This window comes from Delphinapterus leucas, chromosome 19, assembly GCF_059928025.1.
Source record: "Delphinapterus leucas isolate spDelLeu-1000000601 "Yukka" chromosome 19, BTC_Dleu_Yukka2, whole genome shotgun sequence".
NCBI classification, from domain to species: domain Eukaryota; kingdom Metazoa; phylum Chordata; class Mammalia; order Artiodactyla; family Monodontidae; genus Delphinapterus; species Delphinapterus leucas.
The window spans coordinates 12,945,697-12,965,145 of NC_143147.1; positions in this window are offsets into that span (position 1 = coordinate 12,945,697).

Genomic DNA, 19,449 nt, shown 5'->3' on the forward strand with positions numbered 1-19,449 from the left:
AACATAAACTCAGCATGCAACCCAGCAATCCCACATCTTGGTATCTAGCCAAGAAAAGTGAAAATTTATGTTCACACAAAAATCTGTACATGAATGTCTAAGATAGCTCTCCTTATAGTGTCCCCAAACTGCAAACAACCTAAATGTCCTTCAGCAGAAGAGAATGAATAAGCTGGTATTAAGTTATTGTTAAGTAGTATTCCATGCCATGGAATATTACTTAACAATAACTCAGGAACTTGGGTGAATCTCAAAGGCACTATGCTGAGTGAGAGATCAGTCTCAGAAGGCTACATTCTATATGATTCCATGTATATAACATCCTCAAAAAGACAAAATTATAGTGACAGAGAACAGACAGTGGTTGTCAGGGGCTATGGCTGGAGAAGGGTCTGACAATAAAAGGGCTGATAAAATTGTTCTGTATCCTGGCTGTGGTGCTGCCTACACAAGTCTACACACGTCAACACTCACAGAACTGTACATTCCCCCCAAAGTTAGTTCTACTATATGTTAATTTTAAAAATTTTCCAATGTAATTTTTAAAATGGAACTTGAGAAGCTAACACCCAAGCTCAGCCAGGAGAAAAAAATGAACAAGGATAATGAAAACATTTTGAGAACAGTGTTTGAAGACCTGGCCCACCAGATTTGAAAACTTCCTATAAGATTAACCTCACTGTATGACATGGAAAGTATGGCTGGTACAGACAAACAGATCTGTAGAAAGACAAATAAATCACCAGGGGAGTCAGAAGCAGGTATATGTGCAAATTTAGCTCAGGATAAAGTTAACGTCTTAGCCCAACAGGAACAAGACGGTCTATTCAATAAATGCTTGGGAACGAATGGATACCTATTTCTTTCAAAGTACAGTTACATCACATTATGTATTAAAATAAAATTTAGCTACATTAAATAACAAATTGTATAAAACAAGATTATAAATGTTCTTCAGAAATCTGTGTGTGTGTGTGTGTGTGCGCGTGTGTGTATAAGAATGTCTGCTGGGAGCATCATTTGTAACAGCAAAGAGACACAGTGAGAAAGAAGACAAAGAAATATCCATCAGAAGTTAAACGATATACAGTCACACTATGGAATAGGTGTATCGACATATACTCTGATATGAAAAGATCTGGAAAACGTAGAGCAAAACATACAGAAAGATGTCTTTATATTGAAGCTGCACGTCAACTGGTCTGGAGGGCGTGCTCCAAGTAACGGGGGGATAGAAGGGACAGAGGGGAGGGCGTGGTTCGTGTTTACTCTGCACACTTCATTTTAAACAGTTTATCGCTACAGAGAGCGATGTATTATTTACTGTTTAAACAACTAACTTCACCAGCATGGAGCTGCAGGAGGAAGGAGGTCTGAGAGAAGAGCCTTGGAAGTCTGGAGACAGGCTCATCAAGTCTGAGAGAGGCTGTCACAAGAGAAGGGACGTTTGTGCCAAGTGACAGCCGGATCCTTCCTGGCCAGCAGGGCTTTTTGTTCAGGCCAGACCTGTCCCTTTGCCATCCAAGGCCCAGTTCCCCCACTAAGAAGTAGTTGTCAAGGAATAAGAAGATTCTTCTTGCGAAGATCCAGGGTTAGTAAGTGTTTACTAATTTGCATTTCCCAATACTTTTCGCAAGAAAAAGAAAAGCAAGAGAAAGAAAACGAAGGTAGTGTTAAACTGTGAAAAGAATGCTCTATCTTGTGCTCTTAAAGATGAGGACCAGTCATATTCAGTGTTACTAACTGAGGTTTAGAGAGTGAACAGCAAGTTCTAAACCCACAGAAATCCCTTGATGAGCACCTCCTGAGGGATTTATAAAAGCAAACCGTTAAAGAATATTGCCGGGCTTCCCTGGTGGCGCAGTGGTTGAGAGTCCGCCTGCTGATGCAGGGGACACGGGTTCGTGCCCTGGCCCGAGAAGACCCCACATGCCGCGGAGCAGCTGGGCCCGTGAGCCATGGCCACTGAGCCTGCACATCTGGAGCCTGTGCTCCGCAACGGGAGAGGCCACGACAGTGAGAGGCCCACGTACCGCAAAAAAAAAAAAGAACATTGGCAGAAATAACTTACATGTGTATATTTAATCGTTTACATATATGTCATATGTATGTATACATGTATATACATACATATGCATGCACACATGCGTACATATAGTGCTATACAGTGTTTTGCCATTTACAAAACCCTCTGCACACAACTTTGTATGTGACCCTTAAAGAAGGACAGGTGTTATTATCCTGACTTGACAGATGAGAAACTAGAAACTTGAAGAGCTTCATGATCTGACAGTTCTCTCACCAGGTCTCACGGCCGTCCCAGGTGGGTGCCCCAGCATAGGTGAGGTACCTGCACCACCAGAAGGTGCACCTCACAGAACACACCAGCGGGGACTTTGCAGCTTCTTTGGAAAAACACACAGAAAAGTCCATCTCACCTCAGCAATGGAAAGAAACAGTTTGAAAAACATGGCTCTGAAAAATGCTATTTAGTGATTATATAACACATATATTTATGCAGACACATAAAAACTCCCTTTGGTAGAATTATTGAAGCCACAAATAATAAGACTAGAACTTGAAATTACTTCAACAGAATAAACAATAATACTCTCAAGGTAAATTCAGCCCTGCCTTGTGTTTTAAACTTATTCTCAGTCACTTTAATTTTATGTTTAAAACACCTTGCCTCAGGAGGGAATTCCTTTAGCTGCCCTCCTAATCTTAAAGTCCTTTAATATTGCTGGAGTAAACTGGAGTCACATTTGGAAGTCATGGTGAGTTTAATTATCACAAGGTCATTGAGTAAAATTTCCTCTTATGACACAGTTTACCACTTGAAGTGAGCTAAGTCAGCTTTCTACAAACAATGACAAGAAAAAATTTTTTAATTTTTTTAATTGAAGTATAGTTGATTTACAACATTGAGTTAGTCTCTGGTGTACAGCAAAGTGATTCAGATATATATATATTAATTTTTTTCAGATTCTTTTCTATTATAGGTTATTACAAGATACTGAGTATAGTTCCCTGTGCTCTACAGTAGGTCCCTGTTGTTTATTTTATAGATAGTAGTGTATATCTGCTAATCCCAGACTCCTAATTTATCCCTCCCTCCCCACCCTTTCCCCTTTGGTAACCATAAGTTTGTTTTCTATGTCTGTGAGTCTGTTTCTGTTTTGTAAATAAGTTCATTTGTATAATTTTTTTAGATTCCACATATAAGTGATACATGATATTTGTCTTTCTCTGTCTGACTTACTTCACTTAAGTATGATCATCTCTAGGTCCATCCATGTTGCTGCAAATGGCATAATTTCATTCTTTTTTATGGCTAACATTCCATTGTATATATAATTCTTTTTTTTTTTTTGCGGTACGCGGGCCTCTCACTGTCGCGGCCTCTCCCATTGCGGAGCACAGGCTCCGGATGCGCAGGCTCAGCGGCCATGGCTCACGGGCCCAGCCGCTCCGCGGCATGTGGGATCTTCCCGGACCGGGGCACGAACCCACGTCCCCTGCATTGGCAGGCGGACTCTCAACCACTGAGCCACCAGGGAAGCCCTATAATTCTTTTTGAATTAGAGTTTTCATCTTTTCCAGATATATGACCAGGAGGGGGACTGCTAGATCATATGGTAGCTCTATCTTTACTTTTTAAGGAACCTCCATACTGTTCTCCACAGCGGCTGCACCAAGAAAAAAAATTTTTGTAATGTATACGTTTTCTTATAAAAACATTCATAGCTTCACAATTATGAGTCAAAGATCCTTGGAACTAGCAAAACACATTTTTAAATATTACAGGAAATCTCTTTGCTCATCTTAATAAAGAGACTTAGAGAGAAATTAAACGTCAGCAGGACAGTGCAGAGGGACTACTGATTTATCTTAAATCCTATGTAAATATGTGCTAATCTTTTTCTTCTGACAGCATGTGATGACCAGGTGAGAGCTCATTTTCTCACAGCCCCCCATCCCCTTCACGTTTTTGTTTAAAACTGCCACCCAGGGTCTGTAGTTTCTGTCTTCAGTTATAATTTCTAGTTAGGGTTGAATTTAAGAAGACAAAGCTTAAAATGTTCTGTTTACATAACCGCTAATAATTACCATGCATTGTGCTAAGAGCCTTATCTGCATTATGTCCTTTAGTCCTCACAGTATTACAGCGAAGGAAGCAACAGAAACTGTCAGAAGTTAAGTAAATGTGGTCAAGGCCACATGGCAGTAAATTTCAGAACCAAGACTTGAACCTCGCAGAGCCATGTGAATCCAGAGTTTGGTGAAAACAAAGACCCAAATGTGGGATCTAACACTTGAAAAGTGGTAACTCACACATTTAACTTTGTGTTTTCTTTATAAGCATTTCACTAAAGAAATAGTTATTGTGTCCACCAGGCTCCAGGAAATACCCTAACTGCTGGTCAGATACAGTGGTGGATGAGATTCTTGGAGCTTACATTCTAGTGTAAAGACACTAGACAGTAACCTCACAAACAAGGGAACAGATAAATAAAAAAAGAAATACACTGGACAAGGGCTCTGTCGAGCACTACTGAGGATGAGGAGGGATTCTAGTTGTATTCCTGTCCCACCTTCTCTCCTGGGTTTGAGCTCCTGGAGAGTAGGAATACGTTTCAGATTTCCCTGATTGGTCTTAAACAATGATTTGCACATAGTAGGATCAACACATCAGTGACACACTATTTAAAGAGCAAAGTATACTCTCTGACAACCTTTTATTTGAATGTAAATTACGGTTTTTCTGGAAATTATACCCCTTTGTAGCTTTAGCTTATTCTACCTATATCTGAAGGTGGAATGCAGAAGGATTTTCCTCCTTCATTCTATAGGGTACAAGAGCTTATATCATACTCACTGTAGTCAGAAAGATCAGAAAACCCCAGAGTTTGAAACGAGCAGGACCCTATGGGGCCTTCTTGGGGAAAAGCCCCCACCCTCTGTCCCTCACCTCTTGTTTGTAGAAAACCTTTAGCCTCCTAGGCCTCCCCTGAGTTCCAGAGAGCAAATTTAATCAGAGAAGTGACAAAATGCAAAAACAAAGGAAAGCAGTCAAGTAAGACAAAACGGTAATAGTTTAGCCATAAAACAAAGTCAAGGAATCTTAGTTCCTCCTCAAGGGCTATAGATAAAATCCTGAGCCATATACGTTGTTTTTACAGAAAGCAAACTCCCACCAGATGAAAACTGCTGACCACTAGCACACAGACTTCAGGAAGGTTGGAACCAGAAGGTTGATTGAGATTCCTGAAACATCACCCTGTTACCTCACCATCAACCAATGAGAGAACTGTGCATGAGCTGATCACACACCTGCGACCCCCTCCTTCACACTGTCTTTAAAAACCCTTTCCCGAAAGTCATCAGGGAGTTCAGGTCTTTGAGCACGAGCTGCGCATCCTCCTTGCTTGGTGCCTGCAGTAAGTGCTGTCCTTACCTTCATCACAGTCTGGTATCTGAAGAGTGGCTTTGTTGCACATCAGGCGATGGACCCAGTTTGGTTTGGTAACAAGCTCAACATGGCAGTTCTCCTGATAGAAAGAAAAAATGCAAAATTTAATTTAACTTGCTGAACACTTTTACTTTTTAAGTCTTGTTTCTCAAAATTCTCCCACAACTTAAATCAGTAGTTAGAACTATTAGATGAGCCACAAGTGCATCATTTATTAAACAGTTGATGCTGCCCTGCAATAAATGGCAGGGAGAGAATATTCGTCTTCCAAAAGGCTTGCTCAACCTAATTTCTATAAAAGCCCCCAGACACTAAGACATACAGCTGTTCATTACTTAATTAGTGGGCTTCAAAAACACCACATTTCTTTCTTTTATTTGACAAATAATTTTGAGTCCTGACCATATGTCAGGCACTGAGACAGGTACTGGAGAAAGAATGGTGAGCAAAACTAAACCGTACCCTTCACCTCATGGAGTTTACTGAATGATGGTACTTTTTTCATACAGTTTCCTGAATTCCTCCCCATACTTGCTGAATCAGAATCCCTAGGGCAATGATTCTCAAACTTTAGTGCAAATCAAAATCAGACTGCTGTCCCCTCCACCTCCAGAGTTTCTCATTCAGGAGGTCTGGGGTAGGGCTCAAAAATTTGCATTTCTAACAAATTTCCAGGTGATGCTGGTGCTGCTGGTCTGGGGACCACCCTTTGACAACCACTGGCCTAGGGCATAGGACCCCAGCATCTGCACATAATTCTGACGTGTGTCCAGGTTTGAGAACCACTAGAGTACATCTGCCCATCGCCAGGCTGGTTGCCGCTGATCAAGGAACTTCAAAAGAAGCACAAGTCCGGTCCCTGCTTCCAAGAAACCTACACTGAGATGGGAGAGATAAAACACAAAGTCGAATTTTATGAACAGCTGCAGTGCCTTGCTGGGTGTTATTGTTTTATTTACACAAAAACTCCAGAAATATATGTTCTCAGTGGAGGTTGGAATGGGTGAAAAAATCTGCTGGGTCTTGAAAACTAAGTGGTGTTTGGAGAGGTAGTCAGAAATTGGCCAGTTAATCATGGAAAATTAACTTAGAGTCCATTTCCTTCAACTGTGGTGACAAACCGCACTACTAGTAGCAGTACGTGTGACTTTGTCACCAAAAGAATTCATAGATATTTTCATATCATACTTCAGTGGTTGTAGATATTTCAAAATATCTACAAGATATTATAGACATCACCACTTTGCAATTATAAGTTACAGATCTGCCTCTAGATCTTATATGAAGTGCAAATATATTTGCTTCTTTTAGCAACACAGCTTTCAAAATATTTTGATAACTATTTCAGTATAACTTTAGTATAAGTTTCTTTCGAAATTTTACGTATTTCACTGTATGCATTTAAAAACGTTCTGAGAAGGGGTCTATGGCATAAAAACAGGTGAAGACAGCATTAGCAAGGCTTGCTGGCTGTGAGAACAGAGTACACACAGAAGACAGGGAAGCAGGGTGTGGAGCTGGGGATAAAAGTAAACTAAGTTTGGACTGGTTGGGTGAGGGCTTAAAAGCCAAGGAGAGAATCCATAAGGTATGGCGGATTGGTTGTCATTAAGACACGTAATCGTCAGCCTCAGTTCTGACTGAACAGCTGCCCTGGGGCTTCTCAAACTTTAGTACAGATAAGAATCCAAGGAGAGTTTATGAAAATATAGATTCCTGGGCCCCACCTGCAGAGATTCTGATTCAGTAGGTCTTGGGGCGGGGGGGGGCCCCAAGTCTGCATTTCTAATTAGCTCCCAGGTGACTCTGACCACATACAGCGGTCTGTCCACACAGACTCCACTTTGATTACCTCTGATGTAATTAATGACATACACACAGAAAAATCAAGTTCAGGAACAGCTATGTGTTGTGTAAATACTTTCTGCCATTAGCAGTATGGTGCAAGTACAAAGTGGGAAAGAAAAAAGTCCCATAGCTAAATAAGTGTATGAAAAACTTAGAACAATAAAGTCACACTTATGCTAAGAGCCTTCATCCATGCCAATGTGCACAGTCACTCTTCAGGAGAAGGGCATGGAAGGCGGCGTGTCCCAAGCTTATGTGACCACAAAGTCCCTTTCTCTTCAGTCGTGCTGGACTCAGGACACATTTTGAGTAAAGCTGGTCTATGGCACCTTTGGAAGAACTTCCCCACGATACCAGAGATTGTTAAAAGCAGTCTGCAGATAAAGAATTTTTGTTCATAAGCCTTTGCCCACGGGTCCTGAGTAGCTCAACAAAAATCAGAAGATTCAATTGAAGACAGTTCCTAGAAGCTCAATTTCCTTATTTCACCTACATTATTGATTTTCCTGAATGCTAAGTTAGAATCATTTGTTCTAGTAAGACCTCAGGGGAGAAGGCCTATCTAACCACCCAGCTACCCTGTGATGAGTCTTGAACAGCTCTCATTCCTGCCTTTTTCCTGACTGCACAGGGCACTTTTTATTAAGCACATGCATGCGTGCTGGGTACAGGTAAACACACAATACACCCACGTGTGTACACACACAGGCATCCAATCTTCAATCCATTCATATAATTTTTACTTTCAGGATTGTTCAAGATTGGCCAGCTAACACTTTCCATGAGGATATGATGTATCTTGGGGGTTTCAATGGTTATGTTTATTCTTATTGCTCAATGGGGAAAAATACAGGACATGAGGCTTCAGTCTCCCATGGGGCAATCAAAACAGAGCAAATGCCTGTGTTCATTGACAGTTTATAAAAGGGACAAAGAATGAGAAAATCCACTCAAACATCTGCCGTCAAGGTTTTCGGACAGGCCAGAAGAACAACTGGGTCTCCTCCACAGCACTCGGTCTCTCAATGCTTGGCCTTTCGCTGCATTCCTTTTGAAGTATGCTTCCCGAGTCCTGCCAAGTGCCAGCTTCTGCACAAGACTAGTGCTTTGGATGACATTATCATCCTTTCCTTCAAATAAAAAAACCTTCTACCTCAAGACCTAAAAATACTCCTTAGCCTTGGAGCTCAGCCTTGTTTTCATCAACGCCTGTCCACTGGACCAGCTGCTCAACTGGGACAAGCCAAGAGCAAACAAAAAGCAGCAGTTTTGAGGAAGCTGAATCACATTAGGTTCTCCTCGAAATGTCCAGTTCACAGAAAGAGCAGGAATCTTTCCTCCTCTGACCATGAGGATTCTGTTCCCACCCCAAACTCACACTCTTTTTTAAATTTTCTTTTGTTTTTTTGAGGGGGATGATCTTGGTAGGACAGAATAAAAATTATTTTGATTGAGCTTTTTCCCTTGCAACTGGTACAAAGGAAAACAAGATTGGGTTAACTGAATACGTTTTCCGTTCCTAAAAACTGACTTTAAAAATCTTTTCACAGTCAAATAAAATAAAACTTTCTCAGAGAAACATTGGGTAGATTTTACTGTAAACCATGTGTGAGATGATTTTAGTACTCAATGGTACAGCATTCTAAATTCATGGAGTATTGTTTTGGTTAATAGCCCCATACTCGGGGGACTAAATATCTATTTTACTCAAGTCAAACTCTTGTGTCTAGCCTTCAAGGCCCCTTGCCGTCACATGCTGTGAGTGGGTTTGGGAAGACAGCGTAGGAGCTGAGCAGTAGTCACAGCTGTTTCCAGCTCTGAGAGGCCTCAGTGGGCGAAAGGGCCGTCCCTAGTCAAGGGAGGGGGTGAGGAGTTAGGTGTCCTGACAGTATAAGCAAGCATGGTCCAGGGAGGAAGAGAGCAAGGGCAGATCAAGGGCAGAAGAGGAGCCCAACAGTGAAAGGCTATTGTGGTGAGTATGGATATGGGGGATGGAAAACCAACCACAGTGCAGAACTGAATGAAAAATAAGGAAACGGGGTGGCAGGGGGTCAGTGGTCTGGGTACAAAGGCAGAAAGCTCCTGCAGCAGGTGCTCTGGTCAGCCTCGTTTACAGTTTGGGATTAAAAGACATTTCATTCTGAATGGGTTAGTCGCAGAGACAGCTTCGGACAAATCTAGTCTCAGTTTGTCTCCCTCGACGTCTCCCTCACACATCTGTTCGGCTGGCATCAGACAAGACAGCTCCCTCTTCCTCAGACAGACTTCAGGCTTCCCCTCTTCCCGCCTCTGTTCTTTCTGTTTCCGTTCTGGCACCCAGAATTTCTTTCTTCCTGGATCTCCACCTGTCAAATCCTACCCACTCCTTCCTGGACCATCTCAGATGTCAATTCTATGAAGCCTTCCCTCATTCCTCTACCAGATCCCATCCCTGCACTAAAGAAATGTGTGTGTGCTGTTACAGTCAGTGCAGTAACTTCCAGGTGACTGAGAGAACAGGGTAGCAAAGGGTTGGGGGCAAGGACTATTCCATCCCACCTCCTCTGGGGGTGCACACTTAAAACTGTCTGCATTCCAGAATAACTACTGGTAAATTTATATTAGTATATCCTCTTACCTTCCCCAGAACGTTGTAAGATGTCTGGTGAAGGCTAGCAGTTTACTGACTTACATCCTGAATAGTCCACCTAAAGGAGTTAGAGCAGTTCTAGAATGAACAGCAATCAGAGTTACATATATTAGGCATTAAAAGCAATGGAGAGTGGAGCAGGAATTCTTGATCTGAGCTCCACTCTGCTTAGGCAAGCCATTTCATGCACCCTCTGAATCGTGGTTCTTCAAATATAAAATGAGGAGAGTTTATCTGCCCCATCCACATCCCAGAGCTTTGAAAGACAAAAGATAATGCCCATAAGATGTTTACAGGCTGTAAAATGCTATGAACATAGCGGCATTACGAAAATAATGTTCGTTTATTTTTAATCATTTGACTAGCATGAATTGATGTCTACTATTTGATAAACAGGAGAATAACTGAGACCAAAACATGCTTATTACACCTCTTAATTGCATAATTAAATTAACCTGATACAAGTTGGTAAGTGAATGTTGAGATGTGCAGAAGTGAATACATTTTTCTCTAATTCCACCATTAAGAAATTATCTTGACTTTCATTCTTTTGTTGTTCTTTTTCCAAACTTCTAGAATGTCCACATACCGATATTACTTTTGTCATTAGGAAAACAAACGAACATTGGTTTAGTCTTAAGGGAGTTAGTTATTCTTCTCTGAAATTTCTCCACGAAGGGTCACCAAACTCCCTCATCCACACACAGATTACATGCTCCGTGCTGGTGGAACTGCTGGGTGTCAGGCACCAAATACAGCCCACCTTCTTCTCTGCTAAGCATTTAATAGGATGCTTTACATACAAGTCTTTGGATTCCTGCGTTTTAGCACAGCACAGTTCCCGCAACTTCCTGAACAATTCTACCCACCAATGCTCACAGATACAAACTTTCCCTCTCCCACACCTATTTTAAATTAGGACTAAGTAATGTATTATTTCAAAACTCAATCCGCAACTACTAAAAAGAGCCATGTAATACGTGACAAAACCAAATTATAAATGGCTTTTGAATGACCCTCACCATCTCTCTCAATAACTTTGAATTATGAGCACTCCCATAGGCCTCTTGCTAGCCATTTTCTTTTTTCTTTATAAAGCAAATTCTCAGGGAATTCTATGACTAGACACTTGGAAGTGCAGATTTCTACTGATGGGACTTTACACATGTGGGTTGCTAGTACAAAGGGACCAATCTGAACCAGAAAGCCAACACATTCCTAGAAAACAACCTCAACGTCCATAGTTTTCAACATGCTGACTGATGGAGTCTAGTCTACAGAAGAGAGAGAGAAGTGGCCACTGAACACTTACCTCTTGGATCTCGACTCCTCTGTCTCTTATCTCTTTAATTCTGTGGTTGCAATTCTTTCAATTACATCCGTTCTTTGTTACATTTTTTAGAGGGATCCTCTTTTGACAAATCATCACTTTTTATTTCTAAAGCAATTAAACATGCACCCAGCACAAAAATTCAAAAGGTATGAAAGGTATAGTGTGAAACCTCAGTCTCCCTTCGACACTGCTACCAAACGTTAATTTCTCCTCCCCCAGGAAAGCACCAGTTAACCAGTTTCTTGAGCATTCTTTCTTTTCATTTCTACCACCAACTCTCTAGACTGGACTGTCATTTCTTCACAACTATCTTAATGTAACAGCTTGTCTCTTTCCAGACCAAACTACCCTTCCTCTAGTAGGTAGGATAACTGCAAAAAATGTCTGGGTAAGTCCTGAGCTGGATTTTGATTATACATGAGATATGTGAGTGATACAAAAGAGAGGCAGACATTCCATGGTGGCGGTGGGGAGCTTACCTAAGAGCCTGGCATATAGGAATGTTCTGAAAATGTTTACTGGGTAGCTGAAATAATCGGTGAAACAAGCATGTCTTGTTTCATACATGAATCAGAAAGGAAACTACTTCACTGCAACGGAGAGTTCACAGTAAGAAGTAACAAAAGATGGGGGCATAGAAATCACAATTGTTAATATCTATGGAATTAATAATGGGCGCCAGACACTGCTCTAAGTTTTAAGGCATCGTATTATTTATCCTTCAAACACCTTTATGAGGTATCACTTCATTATCCATTTTATAGATCAGGAAATGGAGTCTACTGGGGAGGTTTAGTAAATACCCAAGGATACCCAGCTTGTGTGTATTCAAGTCAAATCCAGATTGCAATTTGTTGCTGGGAACAAGAGTGATCAGGTTAAAGAAACTCGGAACATCAGGAATTTGTAAGCTGGAATCGGGGGGCACTTTCTATATGTTTGCACCATTCTAGGTGTTGATGAAGATCAAACAGATGCCTAAAATATGGCTCCTTCCCTGCAAATAACTTGTACACTACTTTTAAACCTGCAATCACACCGTTTAGAAGGTGACCCAAGCCACTTCATTATGCTTTTTTAGTTTCCCAGCTAAATTATAACCTTCTGAAGACAGTCAGTGGCTGCCATTCCCTTGGGACCTTCTTTAAGTATTCACTCTTGAGTTCCTTCTATTCTCGAGTTGTCACTATTCCTAAGTGTGATACACATCCCAAGGGGTAAGCAACAAAGTCAAAAGCTCCTGACACATTAGGACAGTGGCCAAAATACTGGTGAAATCAAGAAAAATTCCAGAAGAATATGTGTGTCTTTGACTTGTTTGCGGAACGGAAAAGCAGATTATCCTGGCTGACATATTCCCTAAGCCCTAGTTCGCAGAGAACATCAACCAGGGACAAGTCATGAGCCACATAGCAAAGGGAACAATTAGAAGTATTTCTCAACCAATGGCAATGAGGCTTTGCATTTTCTTCTTTACATTAAAATATATATGTTAGGGCTTCCCTGGTGGCGCAGTGGTTGAGAGTCCGCCTGCCGATGCAGGGGACACGGGTTCGTGCCCCGGTCCGGGAGGATCCCACATGCCGCGGAACGGCTGGGCCCGTGAGCCATGGCCGCTGGGCCTGCGCGTCCGGAGCCTGTGCTCCGCGACGGGAGAGGCCACAGCAGTGAGAGGCCCGCGTACCACACACACACACACACACAAATATATATATATATGTTCGACACTTCTGTGAGTAAATACGGTATCTGCCAAAGGAGTTTACAAACCGAGGAAGCAGAATACATAACCATGACATGACTTAAAAATGGAGGGCATTTTGTAAACAACATAAGACAGGAAATATTTAATAAAGCATAGAGAAAATGCCCACGGGCATCAGGAATAGAACAAGACATATCAAAATATTGGTCTGAGCAGTAAAAATGGCTGCTTAGCATGGGGAAATAGAACCACAGCTCACCTCAAAGCAGAGCTGCCAGCCAGTGAATCTTAGCATCAAAAAGGTTACCGAGGTGCCAGGCAATGTTGATCCCATCAGTCACAGGGTGGCTGATGGGCAGAGAGGCCAGTGCCTTGGGAGGTGCTCTCTAGCTGTGAGAAGTTAGCCAGGGGTTCCTCAGAGGGTAGCCTGGGCTGAGTTAAGAGTTTGACATGACAGCGTACTCTACAATCCTCAAAGCAGGCAAGCACAGTGGTGGCATTAAGCATGTGCTGAGTGGAACCAAGAAGGCATGTACGTCAGAAGCCAGCTGAGAGTGTGATGCTGCCAGCTGTAGGCAAGAGACCCCTGGAGTTTCTGGGAGGGCTGATGTTCCAGGATGCCTGGAACAAGGCGTGCAGCCAGAGCGCAGCCAGCCCGCGCAGGGGTATAGGAAGGCCAAGTGGGTTGTCTTAGTGGAAACAGCTCACAGTGGGAACTCCAAATTTGGGCCTTTGACTCTATCAGACACTTCTGTGTATTTGTGGTCGATGTGCCCTTCCAGTAGTGACCAACCTAGATGCAGGATGAATCCTCTAACGCGTGGACGTTTTAAAGATTAAGGCTTCATCATCTTTTGAAATATTTGATATAAAAAAAGAGTTCAAGTGGATTCAAAATTTATTCTCATTATCCTACAAATTTCAGCATTATATTTGTCAATGAAGGAAAAACTATAAATTTTTAAAATACAATTTCAACAGTTGTAAAAAAATATATATATGGTTTTACATTTTTATAGCCTTCTTGGGCAAAGTTTCTCCACAGTGAATTATTGAGAATGCACATACTCTATGCCCTCTTTAAAAATTTCTGATCAGGAAACGTGTCATTACTTCAAGTACAAAGTCAGATATAAATAAGTTTTGTTCATGGCACCTAGCTGAAATTTCTCCTTAAAAGATTAAAAAAAGAAAATTGGAAGTTTTAGACACATTCAGTATTTAATATATTCCTTAATGCTATGTATATTATATTTATGTTACATAAATAAAGACACGTTCTCACCACGGCCTTTATTTATATACATAACCAAATCACGCCCACGTTTTTCTAGCACGCTACACGAAGGTTAACATTTTTTTCTCCAGTGTGCTCACATGAAAAATATTGAAAAGTACTCCCTAAAAGCACCTTTAAATATTCAGTCTTTCTTTTTGCAGGCAAGTCAAATGAGTAGGTGGACAGGAAATAGTGTGCTGTGTAAGGACTAGCTTGGGCAAAAGCAGAACAGTGAGAGAGTAAGGGTATTCCCAAAACTACAAGAATATTGGAAGGGAGGACTTTCTTTTTAAATTGCTCAAGGCACATAGCTTAATTTTGCAGGGCTGGAAGAAAAAGATCGACAGGTAAAAATTAACCCTCACAAAATTAAAATAAATATTTGTCCTTTATTTCTATCATTTAATCTGTTAAGTATGTAAAGTGATGCAACACAACCCCAAAAGGCATGCCCAGCAAGGCCAGGAGGAATTTATGAGAGAAGCCAGGTATTCTGGCTGCCCAGCCACTGCCTTTAACCACCAGCGTGAACCTTCCTTTCAGATCATCTTCTCAAATTATCCATAAGAGATTTATCCACATACTCAATAAGAAAAATATTTCTAATTATATCCAACCATTCTTAACATGAATGAGATTTATGTGGGGATACAAGACTGCCAAGACTTTTTTTGCCAAACAATTCCTTTTGACTTAAGAAAGAAGAAGCAGCTGCATTGTTTCCATAGCTATCCATATAAAGGAGCCCTTGGAATGAGGCTGACTCGTCCTGCTTTAAAAAGCTCCAAGGTAAGTGGGAACAGGACCGGACTTTCAGGAGGAACACTGGCTAGCTACACCGCCCAGTGTCAGCTGCAGCTGCTGGCTGGGGTACTGCTCTTTCTGATACTGCACATTTTACGTCCATGACTTTGGTTGTCTTCTGTTTACAACAGCAAGTAATGCCACAAATGGGATTTTTGTTTTGCTTTGTTTTCTTTTTGGTTAACTAATCAAGTACTTTTTCCTTTTCTTTTATAGAACTGTCTCACTTCCAGGCTGCATCTTCTCACTTGCTAACAAGGTAAGATTTGGACTAACCAGTCCCTGGAGGAGAAGGTGAGAACCTCTAGAACAGATTTGTGTCATTTAGCAACCTTTGAGAAAGTGACTGTCTCAGGAAATATACCTTAACAACTGTATTTCAGGGAAGGTGTGGGAGAAGGAGACGGAGGACTTGCCTTTTAGAGCAATGCACCTAGTCTTAGGACTCAGGCACTGGTGGGACGATATTTTTGCAAGAGAATAGTTGTTAATAGAATATTATTTTGTTTCTGTAGGAAAAAAAATCTGCGCTAAGATTCCCTGGCTAAAAATCTCAAATTTGAGAAAAATGTGTCCTGCTTTTAGAATTCATTTAGCAAACATGATATCTAACAAATAAGAAGTACCTAGGAAAACGCTTCTTTTACTTCTTTAAAGACTTTTAGAAAGTTACTTTATCCAGTGCTGAGTGCTGTATGAAACCAAAACACTGTGAAATTTTGTCACATAGCTAGTAAAGATGTTAGTCTGCCCCACTACTGCACACTGCATTTCTAAAGAGAGAGACTGGGGGGAAGATGATTAAAATGAGTTTCAAGTAACTTGATCACGTAATGACTGAAGTAGCATCCTCTGCTAAACCTTTCATTCTACTGATGCCACCGGCAACCTGCTGACAACACAGAATGGGGCAGCCGCAGCCTGCCTCTTTCGGAAGGAAATGTGGAATAGCAGAGGGAGACTTTAATGTGGAAGAATGAGGATAATGTCTGCTGTGGCTTTTATCCTCAATTAGTTTAACTGGGTTAAACTGATTAACTGGATTTAATATGCAAAGAAATTATGTTAGAGAAACTCTACTAAGCACCCAGCTAAAAAAAAAAAAAAATAGTAAACAAAATTATAATCCGACCCCCCCGCCAAATCCATTGAACATGAGCACTTCTAGCTGAACATCTCACGGAGAACATAAAGTTCTCTTACATTATATGGCAGGAAATATAATTCTCTTGCATTATAATAAATGACATTTTATATCTAGTAGCCTCAACTATTTCAATTTGCTTTCTCAGTCATTATTTTAACTTTTCTTTTTCAAAGTGTCTTCACTCTGTCTCATGGGTTGTGGATTCAGAAAGGCAATATTATAATCCCTATTCTAAAGATGGAGACACTGAGGCTCAGAAAGGTCAAGTGCAACCCAAGATCACAAGCTCCCTAGCAGCATGCGAGGCCACCACCCAGCCCTCTTATCAGAATGTCATTCTCGAAGGATGAAAGAAGAAAAAAGCCACTGTGTACAATGCTGGGTACACAGTGACCCCTGATGCCTTTGAGTCCTTGTAATATGTTTGTTTCAATAACTGTAGCATGGAGTACAGTGCACCTGCCTGATGGAATTTTCAACTGGGCCTATGAAATATCATCAAGATAGAGATTTATGGATATAGATGACAATCCGGAATCTCTAGTATGAAATGTTTCATCTCCTTTAGGACCTCTGAGTTCAGCAGCCATGAGTTCAGACCAGGAAATGGCCGTTTTTGGGGAGGCCGCTCCCTACCTCCGAAAGTCTGAAAAGGAGCGCATTGAGGCCCAGAATAGGCCCTTTGACGCCAAGATATCTGTCTTTGTGGTCGAGCCCAAGGAATCCTTTGTCAAAGGGACTATCCAGAGCAGAGAAGGTGGGAAAGTGACAGTGAAGACCGAAGGAGGAGCAGTGAGTAGAGTCCCAGGAGCCAACCACATTCTACTGATTATTTTGTGTGGTCACTCAGTTGACAAACAGTTACCCTTCCTGTTTACCAGACTCTGACAGTGAAAGATGACCAAGTCTTCCCCATGAACCCTCCCAAGTTTGACAAGATCGAGGACATGGCCATGATGACCCACCTGCACGAGCCAGGAGTGCTGTACAACCTCAAAGAGCGTTACACAGCCTGGATGATCTACGTGAGTGCCCCCCACCCCCAAAGTGGGCTTTATCACTGGACCCTGTCAGCCCATTATAGTATAAATGGGTTACAAGTAGTGACTCATTGCGCTCTCACTAGTAATGTAACTAGTTAAAAGGCTCACGGTTGCTGCTGTAAGGCTCAACCCAACAGCTGGCACGTAATCCTTTGTCTTCTCATCCAAAGCCGGGCAAGGCCGTTGTCCACAAGGACTGGGTTTGCCAGAGAGCCCGTGAACAAACGCTAGAGCAGCTACTGTTTATATCTCAACCACGTGCTTACATCTCCCCTCATCCCCATTCCTGATGCAGAATCATTCAGAAGGAAAATATAAACTCATGTATTAACACTTAAAAATAATGTTTCTAAAGACCAATTTTCACTCCTCCAAAATAACCACAATTTGTATCTCTGTGTTCTGGTCCCTTCTGTGTGGAATGCCTCTTTGATGAAAACTTCCCAACTTCCCCAGGCAAAGTTGGATGTCGTGTCCTGTTGTTTCTGTCTCTGCAATAACACTGACAATGTTTTTCCACCATCAGTCATTTACGCGTCTGTCTCCTACATAGACTGAAAGTTCCTCAAGGAACAACATCTCATTTATGTTTCATTCTTAGGGCCTTGCAGAGGCTTTGCACATGATACAAACTCAGTAGTACTTTCTAATTGAATCTATTATGTTAGGCTGACATTTCTGTATAGGGTTTGTTTTTTGTTTTCTGGCCGTACCATACGACTTGCACGATCTTAGTTCCCTGACCAGGGATTAAACCCGCGCCCCCTACAACGGGACTCAGAGTCCTAACCACTGGACCGTCAAGGAATTCCTGTCATTTCTGTATAGTTTAGCTGCTGCTACTAGTCAGCTGGACAACACCTACACAAGTGTACCTGGTGTTTAGAGTCAGCATCCATTCTGATTGGTTGGTGCTTATCCTAGACCAGTTGTCAAAGATTTTGGAAATCCGTCTGTTGTAATCATAATGTATTTACATCATTTTGTGTTCTGTATCTTTATAACTCAGTAGTATTTTACAAATATTTCCCCAGTATTGCTGCATACCTTCATGTGTGCCTTTTTAAATGACTGGATCACAGTATCTTAAGAAGATTTTTCATATTGTTGAGTACTTAGGTACCAAATTTATGTTTTTATGAATTTGAATATCTTAATGCTACAAAGGAAATATATGCCCATTTTCTAAACTACAGTAAAAAATGTCTTATACTACATTTAAAAAACCCCAAAACTTTGGAGCTCCTGCTATGTGAAAATCACTGTGACAAATCCCAAAAGGAATAATGAGAAGTCTAAGCTATAGTCCCTTCCCTCAAGGATTCTGCTGTCTTGTTGAACCTTTCAACTAGTTTTCATGCTGATGCCTTGAAGACGTGTAGAGCACTTAATTAAAGTGTTCCTTTTAGTGAAAATTCATTTAATGAGTTAATTGCACAAATCACAGGAAAGGTGTTCGGCTAGTTATTCTTTCTTACTCCCTTGCATAGACCTACTCGGGCCTCTTCTGTGTCACCGTCAACCCCTACAAGTGGCTGCCGGTGTACAACCCTGAGGTGGTGGCTGCCTACCGAGGCAAAAAGCGCCAGGAGGCCCCGCCCCACATCTTCTCCATCTCTGACAACGCCTACCAGTTCATGCTGACCGGTGAGTTGGATGTTTTGTGCATCTTTTTAGAACAGAACCATAGGAGAAAGAGACTCTACCCGTCTCAGCACACTCTTTGAGGTGGTCCCCTAAATGCTATTGCCCTTTGCCCAGAACCAACCTAAACACACTCCAGATTTTAAGGTGTATCTGGTATTAAAACAGTTATACCGTACATCTTATTCCTAGAATATTGTCTCAGCTAGGTCAGTCTAAGGTACAAAGGTACCCTGGGGAAAGGGCTGAAAGATTTCCCCTTCAGAGAGAGTAAAACATCAAAATGAACTTTTCACTTTCCCTAAAAATATGACTAAGGCCATGATTATTTCCAAAGCTACCACCTTTACCATATTTACTCCTTCTCATGCACTAAAAATATCTCTAATGCCTATTTTTCATTACTTCTTGTACCTACAATAAACGTGCTACTAACTTGTCATCTAAATCCACCTGAAAACCCCAAAGTCCACTTTCAGTGAGTATTTAGTGGTGGAGTATAAAAAGAGAAAGTCAGCAGCTTCTTTGCAGCGCTCTGTTTCAA